The following is a 17,247-nucleotide window of genomic DNA, read 5'->3' on the forward strand; positions in this document are numbered from 1 at the left end:
TGGGAATATTCCGTGATGTCTCATAACAAATACCGCATTTTTTTCGACCGAAATTGGCAGAGAAAAGAACTTGTCTCATTGGTTACTGAACGCACCTCGTATACCTAACATCCGGAAGCGAGCCTGTGGTGTGAGGGGGACGGTACTTTGCGCACCACATGCAGTTCCCTCCTTTCGTGTTCCAGTCGCGAAAGGTGCGTGGGAAGAAGGCTGCTGGTAAGAATCCACACAATTTAGAATCTCTCTATTTTTACCTTCACGGTCTTTTCGCGAGATACACGCAGGAGGAAGTAATACATCGGTTGCTTCTCCAAGGAAAGTATGCTGACGGAGTTTTAGCGTCAAACCACACACCGTGATGCACAACGCTTGTCTTATAACGTGTGACGTGTGCCACTGAAGTTGGATGAGCGTTTCAAGGACGGTTTCGCGCTTGCTAAGCAAACTTGGGACGATACTCTCTCCTTCTCTTTGAAACTTCTCTGTTTCATCTGTCAGTCCTTTCCGGTGCGGATCCAGAAGTCACGAGCACTTCCGGAGTATCGGGCCAATGTCGTATAGTAAGCTAGCCCCTTCGTGGGTTCAAATGGTTCAAATGGCTCTGAGCACTATGGGACTGAACATCTGAGGTCATCAGTCCCCTAGAACTTAGAACTACTTAAACCTAACTAACCTAAGGACATCACACACATCCATGCCCGAGGCAGGATTCGAACCTGCGACCGTAGCGGTTGCACGATTCCAGACTGTAGCGCCTAGAACCGCTCGGCCACTCCGGTCGGTTCCTTCGTGGGAGTGATGCACTTTATAGCACGGACAAACTATGGATGACCATACAATAACCGAAGAATATCACAATCACCGTTATAGTGATCGTCAATTTTGTACAACGTGGCCGGCCGCGGTGGTCTCGTGGTTCTAGGCGCGCAGTCCGGAACCGCGCGACTGCTACGGTCGCAGGTTCGAATCCTGCCTCGGGCATGGATGTGTGTGATGTCCTTAGGTTAGTTAGGTTTAAGTAGTTCTAAGTTCTAGGGGACTGAAGACCACAGCTGTTAAGTCCCATAGTGCTCAGAGCCATATGAACCATATATGTACAACGTGAATAATAATGATAACAGTAATAATGTCGTATTGCTGTTATATGTTTGTCACCACTTGTGTTTTGGAACGTCTGCAGTCGTCCAGGGGTAGACTTAGTTTCTTCAAGGTCTGAGATTATTTAGTTCGCGCCTTCGTCTCGAAATGACCGACAACATTAACGCCATTTTAACAAATGGTTCAAATGGCTCTGAGCACTATGGGACTTAACTTCTGAGGTCATCAGTCCCCAAGAACTTAGAACTACTTAAACCTAACTAACCTAAGGACATCACACACATCCATGCCCCAGGCAGGATTCGAACCTGCGACCGTAGCGGTCGCGCGGTTCCAGACTGAAGCGCTTAGAACCGCTCGGCCACCCCGGCCGGTCCATTTTAACACCATCTTTTATTATGAAATCTTTATTTCAACACCTGCAATATTTGACATCACTTTCAAATACAATTCCATATAAACTGGCTCTTGATATCAGATATTATGACAGTAATTAACAAACAATTTCGAAGCAATACGTCCGACCTCCTTTTCTTTTCAAAACCAAATTTCAACTTAATCTATGCAGTAGAGGCGCGAATAACAACTCCAAAGAACTGTCAAGTCGGAGTATGTATCTGATTATTTTCAGTAAAACATTCTTCGTGTTTTTCACAATATTGATGAAATTCTGATTTCATGCACTAGTTTGTTGCATTAAAACGTATCTTACTTTATACAATATCATTCCGTTAATTTTTATTTAAATTGATCGTGACCAGTATCAGGATGGTTATCTTTCTGGAGTCAAACTGTTTTTTAGCAAATCATACTAAAATACTATCGTAATTTGTAAAACGGGTACTGGAACGTTAACGGAAGTAGCGAAAAAGCTGAATTTTTGAACAAAGAATGAAGATCGCGGAAATTCGACCAAAAGCAGTATTGGGAGATTAATTTCCTAAGAATCCGGTATCGAGCAATTGAGTTTAAAAGAATGAAACGGCCTTGGGCAGTTACAACTTACTGAAGATTCATCCACTGTCTCTCACGGTGGCTCTGAGCACTATGGGACTTAACAGCTGTGGTCATCAGTCCCCTAGAACTTAGAACTACTTAAACCTAACTAACCTAAGGACATCACACACATCCATGCCCGAGGCAGGATTCGAACCTGCGACCGTAGCAGTCGCGCGGTTCCGGACTGAGCGCCTAGAACCGCGAGACCACCGCGGCCGGCGTCTCTCACGGTGGCTTCCAACTTGCTTACGATTAGGTTTGTGTGGTCGCTCCACTTTGAATCGCCCTGTGTGCATACTCCCAGATATTTAATGGAGGTGTCTACTTGCAGTGCTTGTCTGTTATCGCACAATATGTGGCTTTCACGCCTACTTACGCGCAGTACGCTACATTTGATCATCATCCTTCCAACTTCTTGTTTCTGAGGTGACATGCTTGAAGCACAACATAGTAATTTCTGTGAACTTTCGACTGCAGCCTATAAAATATGACGTATTTTTTTCTGTACTTGGCGATAACTGTTTGAGAAATGTCTATACATTTTTCCGGATCACTTGTATATTATTTACTACAAGTAATTGCAGATGACAAGCTACCTGTAGTAAATAATACAAAAGTGATCCGGAAAAAATCATGCATACCAAGTGTAAAGGTATTAACAAGAAGAAACGAACTATTGTTTGAACTAAGCATCCACATAATTTTGTAACAGTTTAATAAAAATGTTCACATTACAGAATGAGTAAAACGGAAACCCACTGATGATGGCACAGTGGTGCTGAAACGTATTAGGGTACTGAAAAAAAACGGTGTTTTGCATAACTGGCGGACGTCACACTAGTCGCGTAGGGCCGTTCAGATCCTGCGTGGCATTGGGTGTGGCCCTCCTGGTCACGACAAACTCCAAAAGAAATCCATTGGAATTCGATTACTCGACAAATAGTACAATTCTCAAGGCTGTCAATTCAACTAAGTTCCTGGGTGTTAAAATTACGAACAACTTCGGTTGGAAAGACCACATAGATAATACTGTGGGGAAGGCGAGCTAAAGGTTGCGTTGCATTGGCAGGACACTTTGAAGATGCAACAAGTCCACTAAAGAGACAGCTTACACTACACTCGTTCGTCCTCAGAATATTGCTGCGCGGTGTGGGATCCTTACTAGGTGGGATTGACGGAGGACATCGAAAGGGTGCAAAAAAGGACACCTCGTTTTGTATTATCACGTAATAGGGGAGAGAGTGTGGCAGATATGATACGCGAGTTGGGATGGAAGTCATTAAAGCAAAGACGTTTTTCGTCGCTGCGAGATCTATTTTCTCTTCCGAATGCGAAAATATTTTGTTGAGTCCAACCTACATAGGTAGGAACGATCATCAAAATAAAATAACAGAAATCAGAGCTCGAACAGAAAGGTTTCGGTGTTCGTTTTTCCCGCGCGCTGTTCGGGAGTGGAATGGTAGAGAGATAGTATGATTGTGGTTAGATGAACCCTCTGCCAAGCACTTAAATGTGAATTGCAGAGTAATCATGTAGATGTAGATTTCACATGATAGTCGTGGAATCCAAACGGGCATGCACGGCAATTTCTCGAAACGACAAAACATAATTTCGACGCTGCCGCTGTCGAATTCCGTAAAGTCCATCCTCCATGAGGCAGAGCAGGATCTTCTCATGCTTCTGCTAGGGTAAGACAGTAACGAAATGAATTATTTCTTCTAGCCGGGTGCAGAGGATATCCATAACAGCAAAAGAGAAAAAGACTAAAAACGTAGTGAACACCAGTTAGTGTGTAATTGACTGTAGACAGTGTCTTCTTCTGGCGCCGGCTCGCCGCTCCACCCTTGTTTTGTAGAGAAACAAGTATTATATAGTTGCTGCGGCTGTGTGTCTTACTAGCTGTGGCTTTTCACACGAAACATCTTGCGATGTGGACACAGATTTTCGGCTGAGGAGCACACAAACTGCCCGCGGCTGTTGAAGAGCGGCGCGTGTATTCTAGACGATGACACAGCAAGTTGACAAGTGGTGTTACTCTGTATTAAAGTGTTTTCCCACCGCCACTTGACTTCGGATGGCTACTAACAGCTTCCAGGGAAACTCCCTTGCCCTCTACCAGACAGAGTTCTGCGTTCAGCACTCTCTCAACGAAAACTGAAAACGACTGCGCTGATGTTCATGTGACTGAACGAGAACATAATTTACAAACTCACATTCAACGACCATATTGACAGAGTCGTTAATATTGTTTAAATTTACAGCCCGTCTGAATCTCAATATATGTTTCTAGAATTCGATATTTTCTCAATTCTCAACTTACTGTGTATTGATGTGATAGATATAGGTACAACATGACTGCAGAAAACACAATTTTGTTGAAAAATGGCTGGTCCCGGTGGAGGTTCGAGACCTCCCTCGGGCATGTGTGTGTGTGTTTGTCCTTAGGATAATTTAGGTTAAGTAGTGTGTAAGCTTAGGGACTGATGAACTTAGCAGTTAAGTCCCATAAGATTTCACATACTTTTTTTGTTCTTGAAAAATATCAGTGACACAACAACATGAATGTTGATTTTATTTATTTATTTCTGCTTCTCTGAGAATTTATCCCAATCGCATTTAATTACTTAGCATGCAAAAATGGTTCAAATGGCTCTGAGCTCTATGGGACTTAACATCTGAGGTCATCAGTCTCCTAGACTTAGAGCTACTTAATCCTAACTAACCTAAGGACATCACACACATCCATCCCCAAGGCAGGATTGGAACCTGCGACCGTAGCAGCAGCGCGTTTCCAGTCTGAAGTGCCTAGAACCGCTCGGTCACAACGGCCGGCGTACCTAGTATGCAGCAAATGCATTTATGTATACAATGAAGTTCTGATTTTTTCGAGATGTGGCAGAACTTGATACGGTCTGATGGCGGTACTGATAGAAAACTGAAAGCGACTGGAATGATCGTATAAAATTAATTGTTGGTAAGGCGGGTACCAGGTTGAGATTCATTGGGAGAGTCCTTAGAAAATGTAGTCCATCAACAAAGGAGGTGGCTTACAAAACACTCGTTCGACCTATACTTGAGTATTGCTCATCAGTGTGGGATCCGTACCAGATCGGGTTGACGGAGGAGATAAGGAAGATCCAAAGAAGAGCGGCGCGATTCGTCACAGGGTTATTTGGTAACCGTGATAGCGTTACGGAGATGTTTAGCAAACTCAAGTGGCAGACTCTGCAAGAGAGGCGCTCTGCATCGCGGTGTAGCTTGCTCGCCAGGTTTCGAGAGGGTGCGTTTCTGGATGAGGTATCGAATATATTGCTTCCCCCTACTTATACCTCCCGAGGAGATGACGAATGTAAAATTAGAGAGATTCGAGCGCGCACGGAGGCTTTCAGACAGTCGTTCTTCCCGCTAACCATACGCGGCTGGAACAGAAAAGGGAGGTAATGACAGTGGCACGTAAAATGCCCTCCGCCACACACCGTTGGGTGGCTTGCGGAGTATAAATGTAAATGTAGATGTAGATTAGAGGAAGATGTCTTTTATGGTTGCTACACTTGGTTTCTGCTTTTCAGAAATCTTTAAGAACTACTATGTCACAACACCACAACGTCGTAATAGTATTGTAGGTCCAGAGTAATGCACTCAGAAAGTCTCGTATTAAAATACTACCCGTTGACACCACGAACAACATTTTCTACGACGACCACTTGATGAATAGTGGTCCAGCGCAACGAAAGAGTGTCCTACTCGCAATAACAGTTGCGTAGAAGAGTTACTGGAAGTCCTTAGGCGAACTTGTTTATTCAGTAAACACCAGAATTATTATTTAATATGTGTCATATTTCACAAATGCAAAACCTATAGTTGAAAGCTTATTTTCTTACATTAATTTAATAGTCATTGCTGCTTTTTGTTGTAGCATAGTGATTAACAATAGTAAAAAAAGTGTGAATGCAGTGTTATGCAGAACTACAGCGAACTGTTAAAATATAATAAACTAAGTAATTCTAAGGAGTTGGAAAAATCTATGAACGGACAAGTTTCACTTTAAGAGGACCTAGACATCAACGGGTAGTATTTTAATACGAGACTTTCTGAGTGCATTACTCTGGAAATACAATACTATTACGACGTTGTGGTGTAAACCAGTATTAGATATTGTATTTATTTGAACATAAAAGTTTAATTACGACACCAGTTCGTCGACGAAATGAATTTTGAATGTACGTTTAGTTATCGCTACCTTCACCTGGTGCATCATGTGTCTAATATCGCTTTCGCTGTACCAGGCTTGTATCAACATCTATATAATTACGCTCCGCCTCAGATGTTATACAGAATGTCTTAGTTACACACTGTTATGGCGGGACAGGTAACTATTATCGAGTACTGCACTACACTTCATAGAGACGCAGATACATGACACTGTTTTTCAACAGAGTCATCAAGTCTCTATAAACGACGGTCGGAGCGCTCTAGGGCTTTTTTTATTTTATTTTATTACTTTTTTTTATTTGTGGCATGTTCCTATGGGACCAAACTGCTGAGGTCATCGTTCCCTAGGCTTATACACTTAATCTAACTTAAACTAACTGAATTTAAGGATAACACACACATTTCCATGCCTAAGGGAGGACTCGAACCTCCGACGGGGGCAGCAAGGCAAACCGTGGCAAGGCGCCTGAGACGGCGCTGCGAGCGCTCTATGAGTCATTCATTTCCTCGGCGACAGAAATTCACTCCTCGGTGACAGAACCATCCGAGAAACACTGTGTGATTGTTGTCATTGTTGGAAAAAATATTTCCCCAGATGTTCTTGCAGTTTGCCGAAAAGAGGGAAATCGCATGAGTCAAAATCTGGACTTCTCGATCAGCATTACTCCAATCTGCGGCCTTGGTCAAATCACTAACACGAAATCGCTACGTCTCGACGCGTCGTTGCGTTTGGTACCTATTCCGCTAGATTTTCACGGTGAATCTGTGTGCAACTGAGACGTTTGCCGGCAAGAGAAGTAGTGTAACGCGTACTTCAACTTTGGAGTACGTTTCGAGTTGCCGCACCAGTGCATTAGCGCACTTCGATGCACCTGTAAGACGTGCTCACAGAAGAACTGTGTCTGCAGGAAACTTTCTTCTTCTGTAGTGGTCTTGGTGTGGGACTGCAGGTAACTTGCTTTCTGAAGCCCCAGCGTAGTTTCGAGTATGCCACATATCAATGTAGATGGTAATTCTTAAAAAAGACAATGTGCAGTTGAAACGAATTTTTGTTGTTTCCTCAGATATACTTCCATTATAAGACGTGAGGCATGACACAATTCTGTGGATGTTGAAACAAGCCGGGCACGGTTTGAGTGAAACAACACGCACAGTGCCAAGATAACGCTACTGAAAACTAAACGTCCATTCAAAATTCATCCCGTGGACAAATTTTTGTAGAAATTTAACTTTCATAGGTAAAAAAACATAATTTCTCATACTGCTTTGCTTAATGTCGTTCAGTGTTCGCACAAAACTGCAATGTCGTAAGTGTCATAGATAAAGTGAAGTGCACTCTAAGAGTATCGAATGAAAATGCTACTTTCCTAAATCCCGGTGCTCTTAAAATGTTTGTATAACAAACGGACTGTTTTTGCAGAATGTCCTACTTTCTGTTACGTCTAAAAAGTTCGTACGGTAAAAGAGAAATAATGAGGAGAACACGGCAAGTGCCATACACGGACTTGCGAGAAACTTCAATCAGTGGAACAGGGGTCAAAATAAGCGAAAATGTGTCTACATGTACATCTACATTTATACTCCGCAAGCCACCCAACGGTGTGTGGTGGAGGGCACTGTGCCACTGTCATTACCTCCCTTTCCTGTTCCAGTCGCGTATGGTTCGCGGGAACAACGACTGTCTGAAAGCCTCCGTGCGCGCTCGAATCTCTCTAATTTTACATTCGTCATCTCCTCGGGAGGTGTAAGTAGGGGGAAGCAATATATTCGATACCTCATCCAGAAACGCACCCTCTCGAAATCTGGCGAGCAAGCTACACCGCGATGCAGAGCGCCTCTCTTGCAGAGTCTGCCACTTGAGTTTGTTAAACATCTCCGTAACGCTATCACGGTTACCAAATAACCCTGTGACGAAACGCGCCGCTCTTCTTTGGATCTTCCCTATCTCCTCCGTCAACCCGATCTGGTACGGATCCCACACTGATGAGCAATACTCAAGTATAGGTCGAACGAGTGTTTTGTAAGCCACCTCCTTTGTTGATGGACTACATTTTCTAAGGACTCTCCCAATGAATCTCAACCTGGTACCCGCCTTACCAACAATTAATTTTATATGATCATTCCACTTCAAATCGTTCCGTACGCATACTCCCAGATATTCTGCAGAAGTAACTGCTACCTGTGTTTGTTCCGCTATCATATAATCATGCAGTAAAGGATCCTTCTTTCTATGTATTCGCAATACATTACATTTGTCTATGTTAAGGGTCAGTTGCCACTCCCTGCACCAAGTGCCTATCCGCTGCAGATCTTCCTGCATTTCGCTACAATTTTCTAATACTGCAACTTCTCTGTATACTACAGCATCATCCGCGAAAAGCCGCATGGAACTTCCGACACTATGTACTAGGACATTTATATATACTGTGAAAAGCAATGGTCACATAATACTCCCCTGTGGCACGCCAGAGGTTACTTTAACGTCTGTAGACGTCTCTCCATTGATAACATCATGCTGTGTTCTGTTTGCTAAAAACTCTTCAATCCAGCCACACAGCTGGTCAGATATTCCGTAGGCTCTTACTTTATCAGGCGACAGTGCGGAACTGTATCGAACGCCTTCCGGAAGTCAAGAAAAATAGCATCTACCTGGGAGGCTGTATCTAATATTTTCTGGGTCTCATGAACAAATAAAGCGATTTGGGTCTCACACGATTGTTTCCGGAAGCCAGTTGATTTCTACATAGTAGATTCTGGGTTTCCAAAAAAGACATGATACTCGAGCAAAAAACATGATCTAAAATTCTACAACAGATCGACGTCAGAGATATAGGTCTATAGTTTTGCGCATCTGCTCGACGACCCTTCTTGAAAACTGGGACTACCTGTGCTCTTTTCCAATCATTTGGAACCTTCCGTTCCTCTAGAGACTTGCGGTACACGGCTGTTAGAAGGGGGGCAAGTTCTTTCGCGTACTCTGTGTAGAATCGAATTGATTTTCTGTCAGGTCCAGTGTACTTTCCTCTGTTGAGTGATTACATTTGCTTTTCTATTCCTTGGACACTTATTTCGATGTCAGCCATTTTTTCGTTTGTGCGAGGATTTAGAGAAGGAACTGCAGTGTGGTCTTCCTCTGTGAAACAGCTTTGGAAAAAGGTGTTTAGTATTTCAGCTTTACGCGTGTCATTCTCTGTTTCAGTGCCATCATCATCCCGGAGTGTCTGGATATGCTGTTTCGAGCCACTTACTGATTTAACGTAAGACCAGAACTTCCTAGGATTTTCTGTCAAGTCGGTACATAGAATTTTACTTTCGAATTCACTGAACGCTTCACGCATAGCCCTCCTTACGCTAACTTTGACATCGTTTAGCTTCTGTTTGTCTGAGAGGTTTTGGCTGCGTTTAAACTTGGAGTGAAGCTCTCTTTGCTTTCGCAGTAGTTTCCCAACTTTGTTGTTGTACCACGGTGGGTTTTTCCCGTCCCTCACAGTTTTACTCGGCACGTACCTGTCTAAAACGCGTTTTACGATTGCCTTGAACTTTTTACATAAACACTCAACATTGTCAGTGTCGGAACAGAAATTTTCGTTTTGATCTGTTAGGTAGTCTGAAATCTGCCTTCTATTATTCTTGCCAAAGAGATAAACCTTCCTCACTTTTTTTATATTCATATTAACTTCCATATTCAGGGATGCTGCAACGGCCTTATGATCACTGATTCCCTGTTCTGCACATAGAGAGTCGAAAAGTTCGGGTCTGTTTGTTATCAGTAGGTCCAAGATGTTATCTCCACGAGTCGGTTCTCTGTTCAATTGCTCGAGGTAATTTTCGGATAGTGCACTCAGTATAATGTCACTCGATGCCCTGTCCCTACCACCCGCTCTAAACATCTGAGTGTCCCAGTCTATATCTGGTAAATTGAAATCTCGTCTTGTCCGTAGATATTCGACTGTTTCTGAGAAAACAACAGTGAAAAGGTTTCGAGGTTTTTAGGTGCCTTTTAGCGAGTAAGGTCTGCAGTTCGTGGTCTTGTGGTAGCGTTCTCGCTTCCAGCGCTCGGGACCCCTGGTTCGATTCCCGGTGGAGTCAGGGATTTTCCCTGCCTCGAGATGACTGGGTGTTGTGTCGTCTTCATCGTCATCATTCATCACCATTACTGTTGGAGGAAGACAATGGCAAACCACCTCCGCTAAGGACCTTCCGCTTCGTCCCCTACACGCCTCGGATTGTGGGACCTCATTATCATCATTAGCGAGTAAACGGTCCAACCTACGCGGGGGCGCAGTGGCTTCACAACTTTGTGCCCCGTTTTCGAAACCCGATTGCTATTTTCATTTTGTCTTCCATTTACTAGTATCTACGTGTGTGCGTAGAAAATTACTACACGAATGTTTTCCTACATGAACTGAAAACAACTTTTCCTTTTTTGTCTACTAATTGTATGACTGTCTAAAAGGGGAAAAAAAAACAATAAACGAATGAAAAACTTATTTGAAACTGTTTTTGGTGACAGTCCTGTAGTGTATCTTGATTCATAATCGGCCGGCTGGGGTGGCCGAGCGGTTCTAGGCGCTATAGTCTGGAGCCGCGCGACCGCTGCGGTCGCAGGTTCGAATCCTGCCTCAGGCATGGATGTGTGTGATGTCCTTAGGTTAGTTAGGTTTAAGTAGTTTTACGTTCTAGGGGGCTGATGACCTTAGAAGTTAAGTTCCATAGTGCTCAGAGCCATTTGACCCATTTTATACATAATCAATGGAAAACGCCAGTTTTTGGATAAGTGATCACCTACGCGCGGTTTGTCGTGAAATTATTGCCAACGCCTGAAATCTTCAGCAATGTCAACGACGTTTCTTACCTGAGTGAGATTTATACGACGAAAAGTCGCTGTGGCAAACCTGCCATCGCGCGATGCTCTTGGTGTTCGGAATTTCTGTGTTTCGAACGTTTCTACAATCGGTATTGAGCCGTCGTCGTGTCCGGCTCTTCGAAAAGCGAGCCAGGCGGAGTGCTTTCGCTTCGCGTCTAGTGTTTGCGGTGGCGCTTTCGGTTTGGCGCGCTGTTTGGATCGCTACCGCCATCGGGCGGGAGGTGGAGCAAGGGTACGGTAGCGTGACAATCGGGGAATACGTACGGGGCGGTGACCGAGAGAGGTGGTGGCGCGAGCGGGGCCCTGTTGTTGGGGGTCGTCAAGTGCTCGCCACGTGCTTTGGCGGACATCTTGGCTGTCAGGGGCTAGGTCTGCCTTACCTGCATGTACGTGGCTTATGAAGATTAGAAGCCGTGGTGCAGGAGATCAGCGCGTGGGACCGTATGTCTTCTTATCGGCGGTTGAAACCACTGGCAGCGGTGGCCTCTGAAGAGCATTTGGAAGTGCAACGTATTCCCGGCGCTGTGGTGGAGTGCGAGAAGCTGAATACTGTTTGGAGGTTTTTCAAGTTCTAGTGATGTGTATGAGTTTCTTCACCAGTGGTTTTGTTGGGGTCTTCCACCACAGTTTTCGTTTGCCTGTCCGTGGAAATGTGGTAATTGCTTCTTGGTCGGGCCGTTTTCATTCACACCTCAATTGGGTGATTTAGGGTCGGTGTCGCGTGTCTCTGTGGTTCGGAGTCTGTGCAGGCACCGCCCTTGCTACATCTTCTGGTTTTGGGTAACTCAGGGAGGTGGTGGCTTGTAGTGGACGTTTTGGGGCTGGTCTGCTGTGGCCCTGTAGACCATCAATAACTATTCCGCCTATTGTGATTTGGACCCCTTTACATGTGTCACTCCCTCACCGAGCTAAGGAAAATTTTTTTGGGAACTGCCTCTAATGTGAAGGTTTGATTTAACTGGGGAGACACAACTATTTTAGCTTTGGTACAGACTAGCTACTTCAAGGTGTTTTTTTTCTTTTTTTCAAGGAATTGTTCTCTTATAGATATAACAAGTTTAAAATCTTATTATTGGGAAGTTGTTAACGCCATACCTTGCAGTATCCTTTACATAGAGAATATTTGCCAGCTATTTAAAAGAGTTTTTTATTGTTGTCATATATATATGACAAATTTTCTTTATGAAAACAACTTCTATTACTATTGGGAAGTTGTTTTCATAAAGAAAATTTGTCAGTTATTCGAAATTGTTTTTGAAAATCTTTTTTTAGATGCCAGACTTAAAAAATTATTATTGAGAAAGCCTTTTAAAATAAAAACATAACCTTAGCAGTGTGTGTTATTTCACCAGCACCTCCTGGCCCCTGCTTCCACGATAAAGTTTTTGGAATAACATGTATACTTGAATTGTTGCTTGGGAACCGCCCTAATTGACGGTTCGTCCAAGGGAGTGCACCAAATCTTCCTGAAGAATAAACATAAGAATAAAGTCTAAGAATTACCAACTGGTATAAGAATGAAGTATAAGAATAATACAATATGAAAAGATGGTAATCCACAGGTGTATAATAAATGTATGACACTGTAAAACGCACTTGTAAATTTACAATCCCCAAACTTTATAAGAAATATTGATGTAGTAACCTTCTACGGACATTAGTAAATCATTGAAAAATATAAAATAAAATAAAGGCAGATAATAATCAGGTTTCGTAATAAAATTATAAACGGCCCACCAGTTGCACTGGATAAAGAAATTCTTTACCTAGGTTTCGACAAATATAAATTTGTCTTCTAGGGCTATATTTTATTTTTGACACATTGATCTATGCCGACAGTTGTAAAAATGGCGATGGTACATTAGTCCTTACTAATGTAAAATTGTTACCTTCTGTAGAGGACAAATTTATATTTGTCGAAACCTTGGTAAAGAATTTTTTATCCATTTGCAACTGGTCGGCTGTTTATAATTTTATTACGTGAAACGGTTGCTGTTGTGCAGCTGTGTTTAAAATATTGAATCAGGTTTCGTATACTGGATGCAAAAGTGAGACGACGCGATGCTAACCACCAGACCACCATTTGGGCGGAGTATACCACGTGCTAAAGGGCATCCAAATGACATTGAAAACTTTGACGGTCGTTTTCTCGGAAACAGTGGAATAACAACGGATTACCCGAGGTGCGTGTTCCCTTATTTTGGCTCCTCTTCCACTGAGCGAAGTTCCTCGTAAATCAGGTTACGGCACTTGCCGCGTCCTCCTCGTAAGTGAAAAAAAAAAAAGACGCTGGGGTGCTACACGCGCGAGCTTCAGGGAGCGACGACAGCGGCACGGGAACCCGAAAGCCTGCTGGCAGTGTCCCCGTGGTTCCCAGAGCGCTGGCTGAATCACGCCACGCGGCCGTCACACCCACTTTTACCCTGGTGGCTCACCCTGGAATCGGCCTGGCCAGAGTCGCAGTCGGCGGTTTTCGAGGCGTCATGCTCGGCCAAGACCACGGCGGGCTCGTCGACAATGCGCCAGCTAGGCCGACTTCTTGTAACGGTAGATGGGGTGATGTTTCTAGATTCTAAAGTCGCAAAGCAGGGTTGAATACAGGGGTGTGGTTCTGACCGGCAGGCGGGAACTTACCGCCCAAAATGCTAGTCACCCCATTGATAGAGCAAGCTCACTGGTTGCCGTATAGCACAGTAGATGGCGTACGACTGGTGCCAGAGAGTCACTTGACCCGTGATCGCGAACGTAAGCCGCGGCAGTGACGTAGTGCGTATGTGCTAGCCGGCTGTGTGGAACCGGCGCATTAACATGGGTGGACGAGAAGGCGTGACGAATGGCACAGAAAAGAGCCATCGTGTTTGGACGTGTTGATGACTATACCTCTAATGAAGTTGCTCGATTTGTTGATGTATCTGCGCGGGCTATGGGGTGTCCTACAAGGAATCGCGTACTGTTCGCAGTCATGTACATTGCTTGACAATTGCTAACGAACAAGTGACTCTTGCCCAGGAAAAACTGCCAACCGACAGTTGCAATGGAACACTCGACCGTTTATGGTAATGAAAATTATCGTTTGGCGTCATTGGCCGAGAGGTCCCTTGCGGGGCAGGTCCACCTTGGTGCAGGTCTTATTACATTCGACGCCACATTGGGCGACCAGCACGCCGGATGGGGATGAAATGATGATGAAGACAACACAACACCCAGTCCCTGATCGGAGAAAATCTCCGACACAGCCGGGAATCTAACCCGGCCCGTAGGACGGCAATCCGTCACGCTGACCACTCAGCTAACGGGGTGGACACCGTTTATGGTAAAAGGAAATGTCGAGGGCGGAACGTGTTGACAGCAGCAAAGACTGCGTACGAACGCTCTGTATGGACTGGACAGTCCCTGCAGTACAGTCTTTGACCGAGGTTGTTGTAGAACCGATTAACGCGACATTTCATGTGGTACGGCAACATGTCTGAAAGACATGATTTCAGTGCTTGCGATCGTTGACGAGCAGTTGGACGGCTCGAAGCTGGTCGTAGTGCTGTAATGGGTGTGTCTAAGAGTGTCGTCTCTCGATTAAAAATGGTCGCTGAAGGTGTAAATGCTATGTGAAATAGTGGTAGTGGTTGCAGAAGTACCGCCACACCGCAAGAGGGTCGATGCGCAGGCGAGGTGGCGAAGCGGCACAGACGTCTCGCTCCTACTCGCAGGCAGGTCACTGCCGGCTCTGTTACACGTGTCCCTGCCAGAACGATTTCGCGGCGATGAAATGAGGCTGGTTTGTATGACCAGAAGCCTGTTAAATGCATCCCACTACAACCACGCCATCGTCGGGAAAGCGTTCGTCAGTGTATGGAGCATGTTGGTTGGGGTCGCCCACATTGGTCCAGAGTAATGTTCTCCGACAAATCCCGCTTCACTGTGGCAAGTGATTCTGGCGACCAGTTATTGTGAAGAGAGAGGGGAACAAGTTACACACCACAGAATGCTCATGAACGTCATCGGTATAGCCTAGGGGTTACGATGTGGACAGGCGTTCTGCACAACAGCCGACGACCGCAAGCCACCTGACGGTGTGTGGCGGAGGGTACTTGGAATACCTCTATCGGTTCTCCCTTCTAGTCCAGTCTCGTACTGTTCGTGAAAAGAAAGGTTGTCGGTATGCCTCTGTGTTGGCTCCAATCTCTCTGATTCTATCCTCGTGGTCTGTTCGCCAGAGACACGTAGGAGGGAGCAGTATACTGCTTGACTCCTCTGTGAAGGTATGTTCTCTAAACTTCAACAAAACCCCGTACCGAGCTACTGAGCGTCTCTCTTGCAGTGTCTTCCACTGGAGTTTATCTATCATGTCCGTAACGCTTTCGCGATTACTGAATGATCCTGTAACGAAGCGCGCTGCTCTCCGTTGGATCTTCTTTATCTCTCCTATCAACCCTATCTGGTACGGATCCCACACCGGTGAGCAGTATTCAAGCAGTGGGTGAACAAGTGTACTGTAAACTACTTCCTTTGTTTTCGGATTGCATTTCCTTAGGATTCTTCCAAGGAATCTCAGTCTGGCATCTGCTTTACCGGCGATTAATTTTATATGGTCATTCCTTTTTAAATCACTCCTAATGCCTACTCCCAGATAATTTATGGAATTAACTGCTTCCAGTTGCTGACCTGCTATATTGTAGCTAAATGATAAAGGATCTTTCTATCTATGTATTCGGAGCAAATTACACTTGTCTACATTGAGATTCAATTGCCATTCCCTGCACCGTGCGTCAATTCGTGGCCGATCCTCCTGCATTTAAGTACAATTTTCCATTGTTGCAACCTCTCGATATACCACAGCGTCATCCGCAAAAAGCCTCAGTGAACTTCCGATGTTATCCACAAGGTCATTTATGTATATTGTGAATAGCAAGGGTCCTACGACACTCCCCTGCGGCACACCTGAAATCACTCTTACTTCGGAAGACTTCTCTCCATTGAGAATGACGTGCTGCGTTCTGTTATCTAGGAACTCTTCAATCCAATCACACAATTGATCTGATAGTCCATATGCTCTTACTTTGTTCATTAAACGACTGTGGAGAACTGTATCGAACGCCTTGCGGAAGTCAAGAAACACGGCATCAACCTGGGAAGTCGTGTCTATGGCCCTCTGGGTTTCACACGATCGTCCTTTTCGAAACCCACGCTGATTCCTACAGAGTAGATTTCTAGTCTCCAGAAAAGTCATTATACTCGAACATAATACGTGTTCCTAAATTCTACAACTAATCGACGTTAGAGATATAGGTCTATAGGTCTATAGTATCTTTGCGCAATGTACCGTTACAGCACAGTGATATTACAGGGAGATTATTCTCGAGCATATTCGGCTGTTTAGAGGTGCAGTAGTTCCCGATTTTCTGTTTATGGACGACAGCGCCCGTTCGTACAGGACCGTTGAGGTGTCGGACACACTGAAAGATGAAGATATTGAACGTATGCAATGGTATACGTACTCCCCGGATGTAAACCCCATAGAGCACGCCTGGGATGCTGTTGGCGGACGTGTTTCTCAACTAACACCACGTCCCTGAGCCGTGCAAGAACTGAGAACCGCCTTCAGAGAGGAGTGGAAGAATATCCCCCAAGGACAGTAAAAGTACGGCAGCCAGTATGAACAACAGGTGCACAATGTGCGCCAGGGTTCAAGAAGGACATATTATTTACCGAGAATCCGATAAAGGTCTCTATGTTGGCAGTCTGATTTGTGTCAAAGATGTACCATATTTCTGTCCGTTATCTGTGGTGCAGTCTGTACCATTCTTCGTTATAAACACACCATTCCAACTCTATTTCGTATGTCGTCCATCAGAGTCTGCTATTATTCCTGTCCAACAATATCTCTGTGCCTTAGCAATTGTCAAGCAGTGTAACAGCGCTTAAGAAGACTGGTCGTTGAAGAGGTTGGAGACGAGTCAGTGGAAATCAGTTCCAAACACAAGAGAAGTTGCTGCCGTCATGAATGCACTTTCTGATCGAACACTGAGAAAACAACTGCCCTCAATAACCATTTAAATTCTGGTGCCTAGCGAAAG

Source organism: Schistocerca serialis, unplaced genomic scaffold (genome assembly GCF_023864345.2).
Source record: "Schistocerca serialis cubense isolate TAMUIC-IGC-003099 unplaced genomic scaffold, iqSchSeri2.2 HiC_scaffold_1260, whole genome shotgun sequence".
NCBI classification, from domain to species: domain Eukaryota; kingdom Metazoa; phylum Arthropoda; class Insecta; order Orthoptera; family Acrididae; genus Schistocerca; species Schistocerca serialis.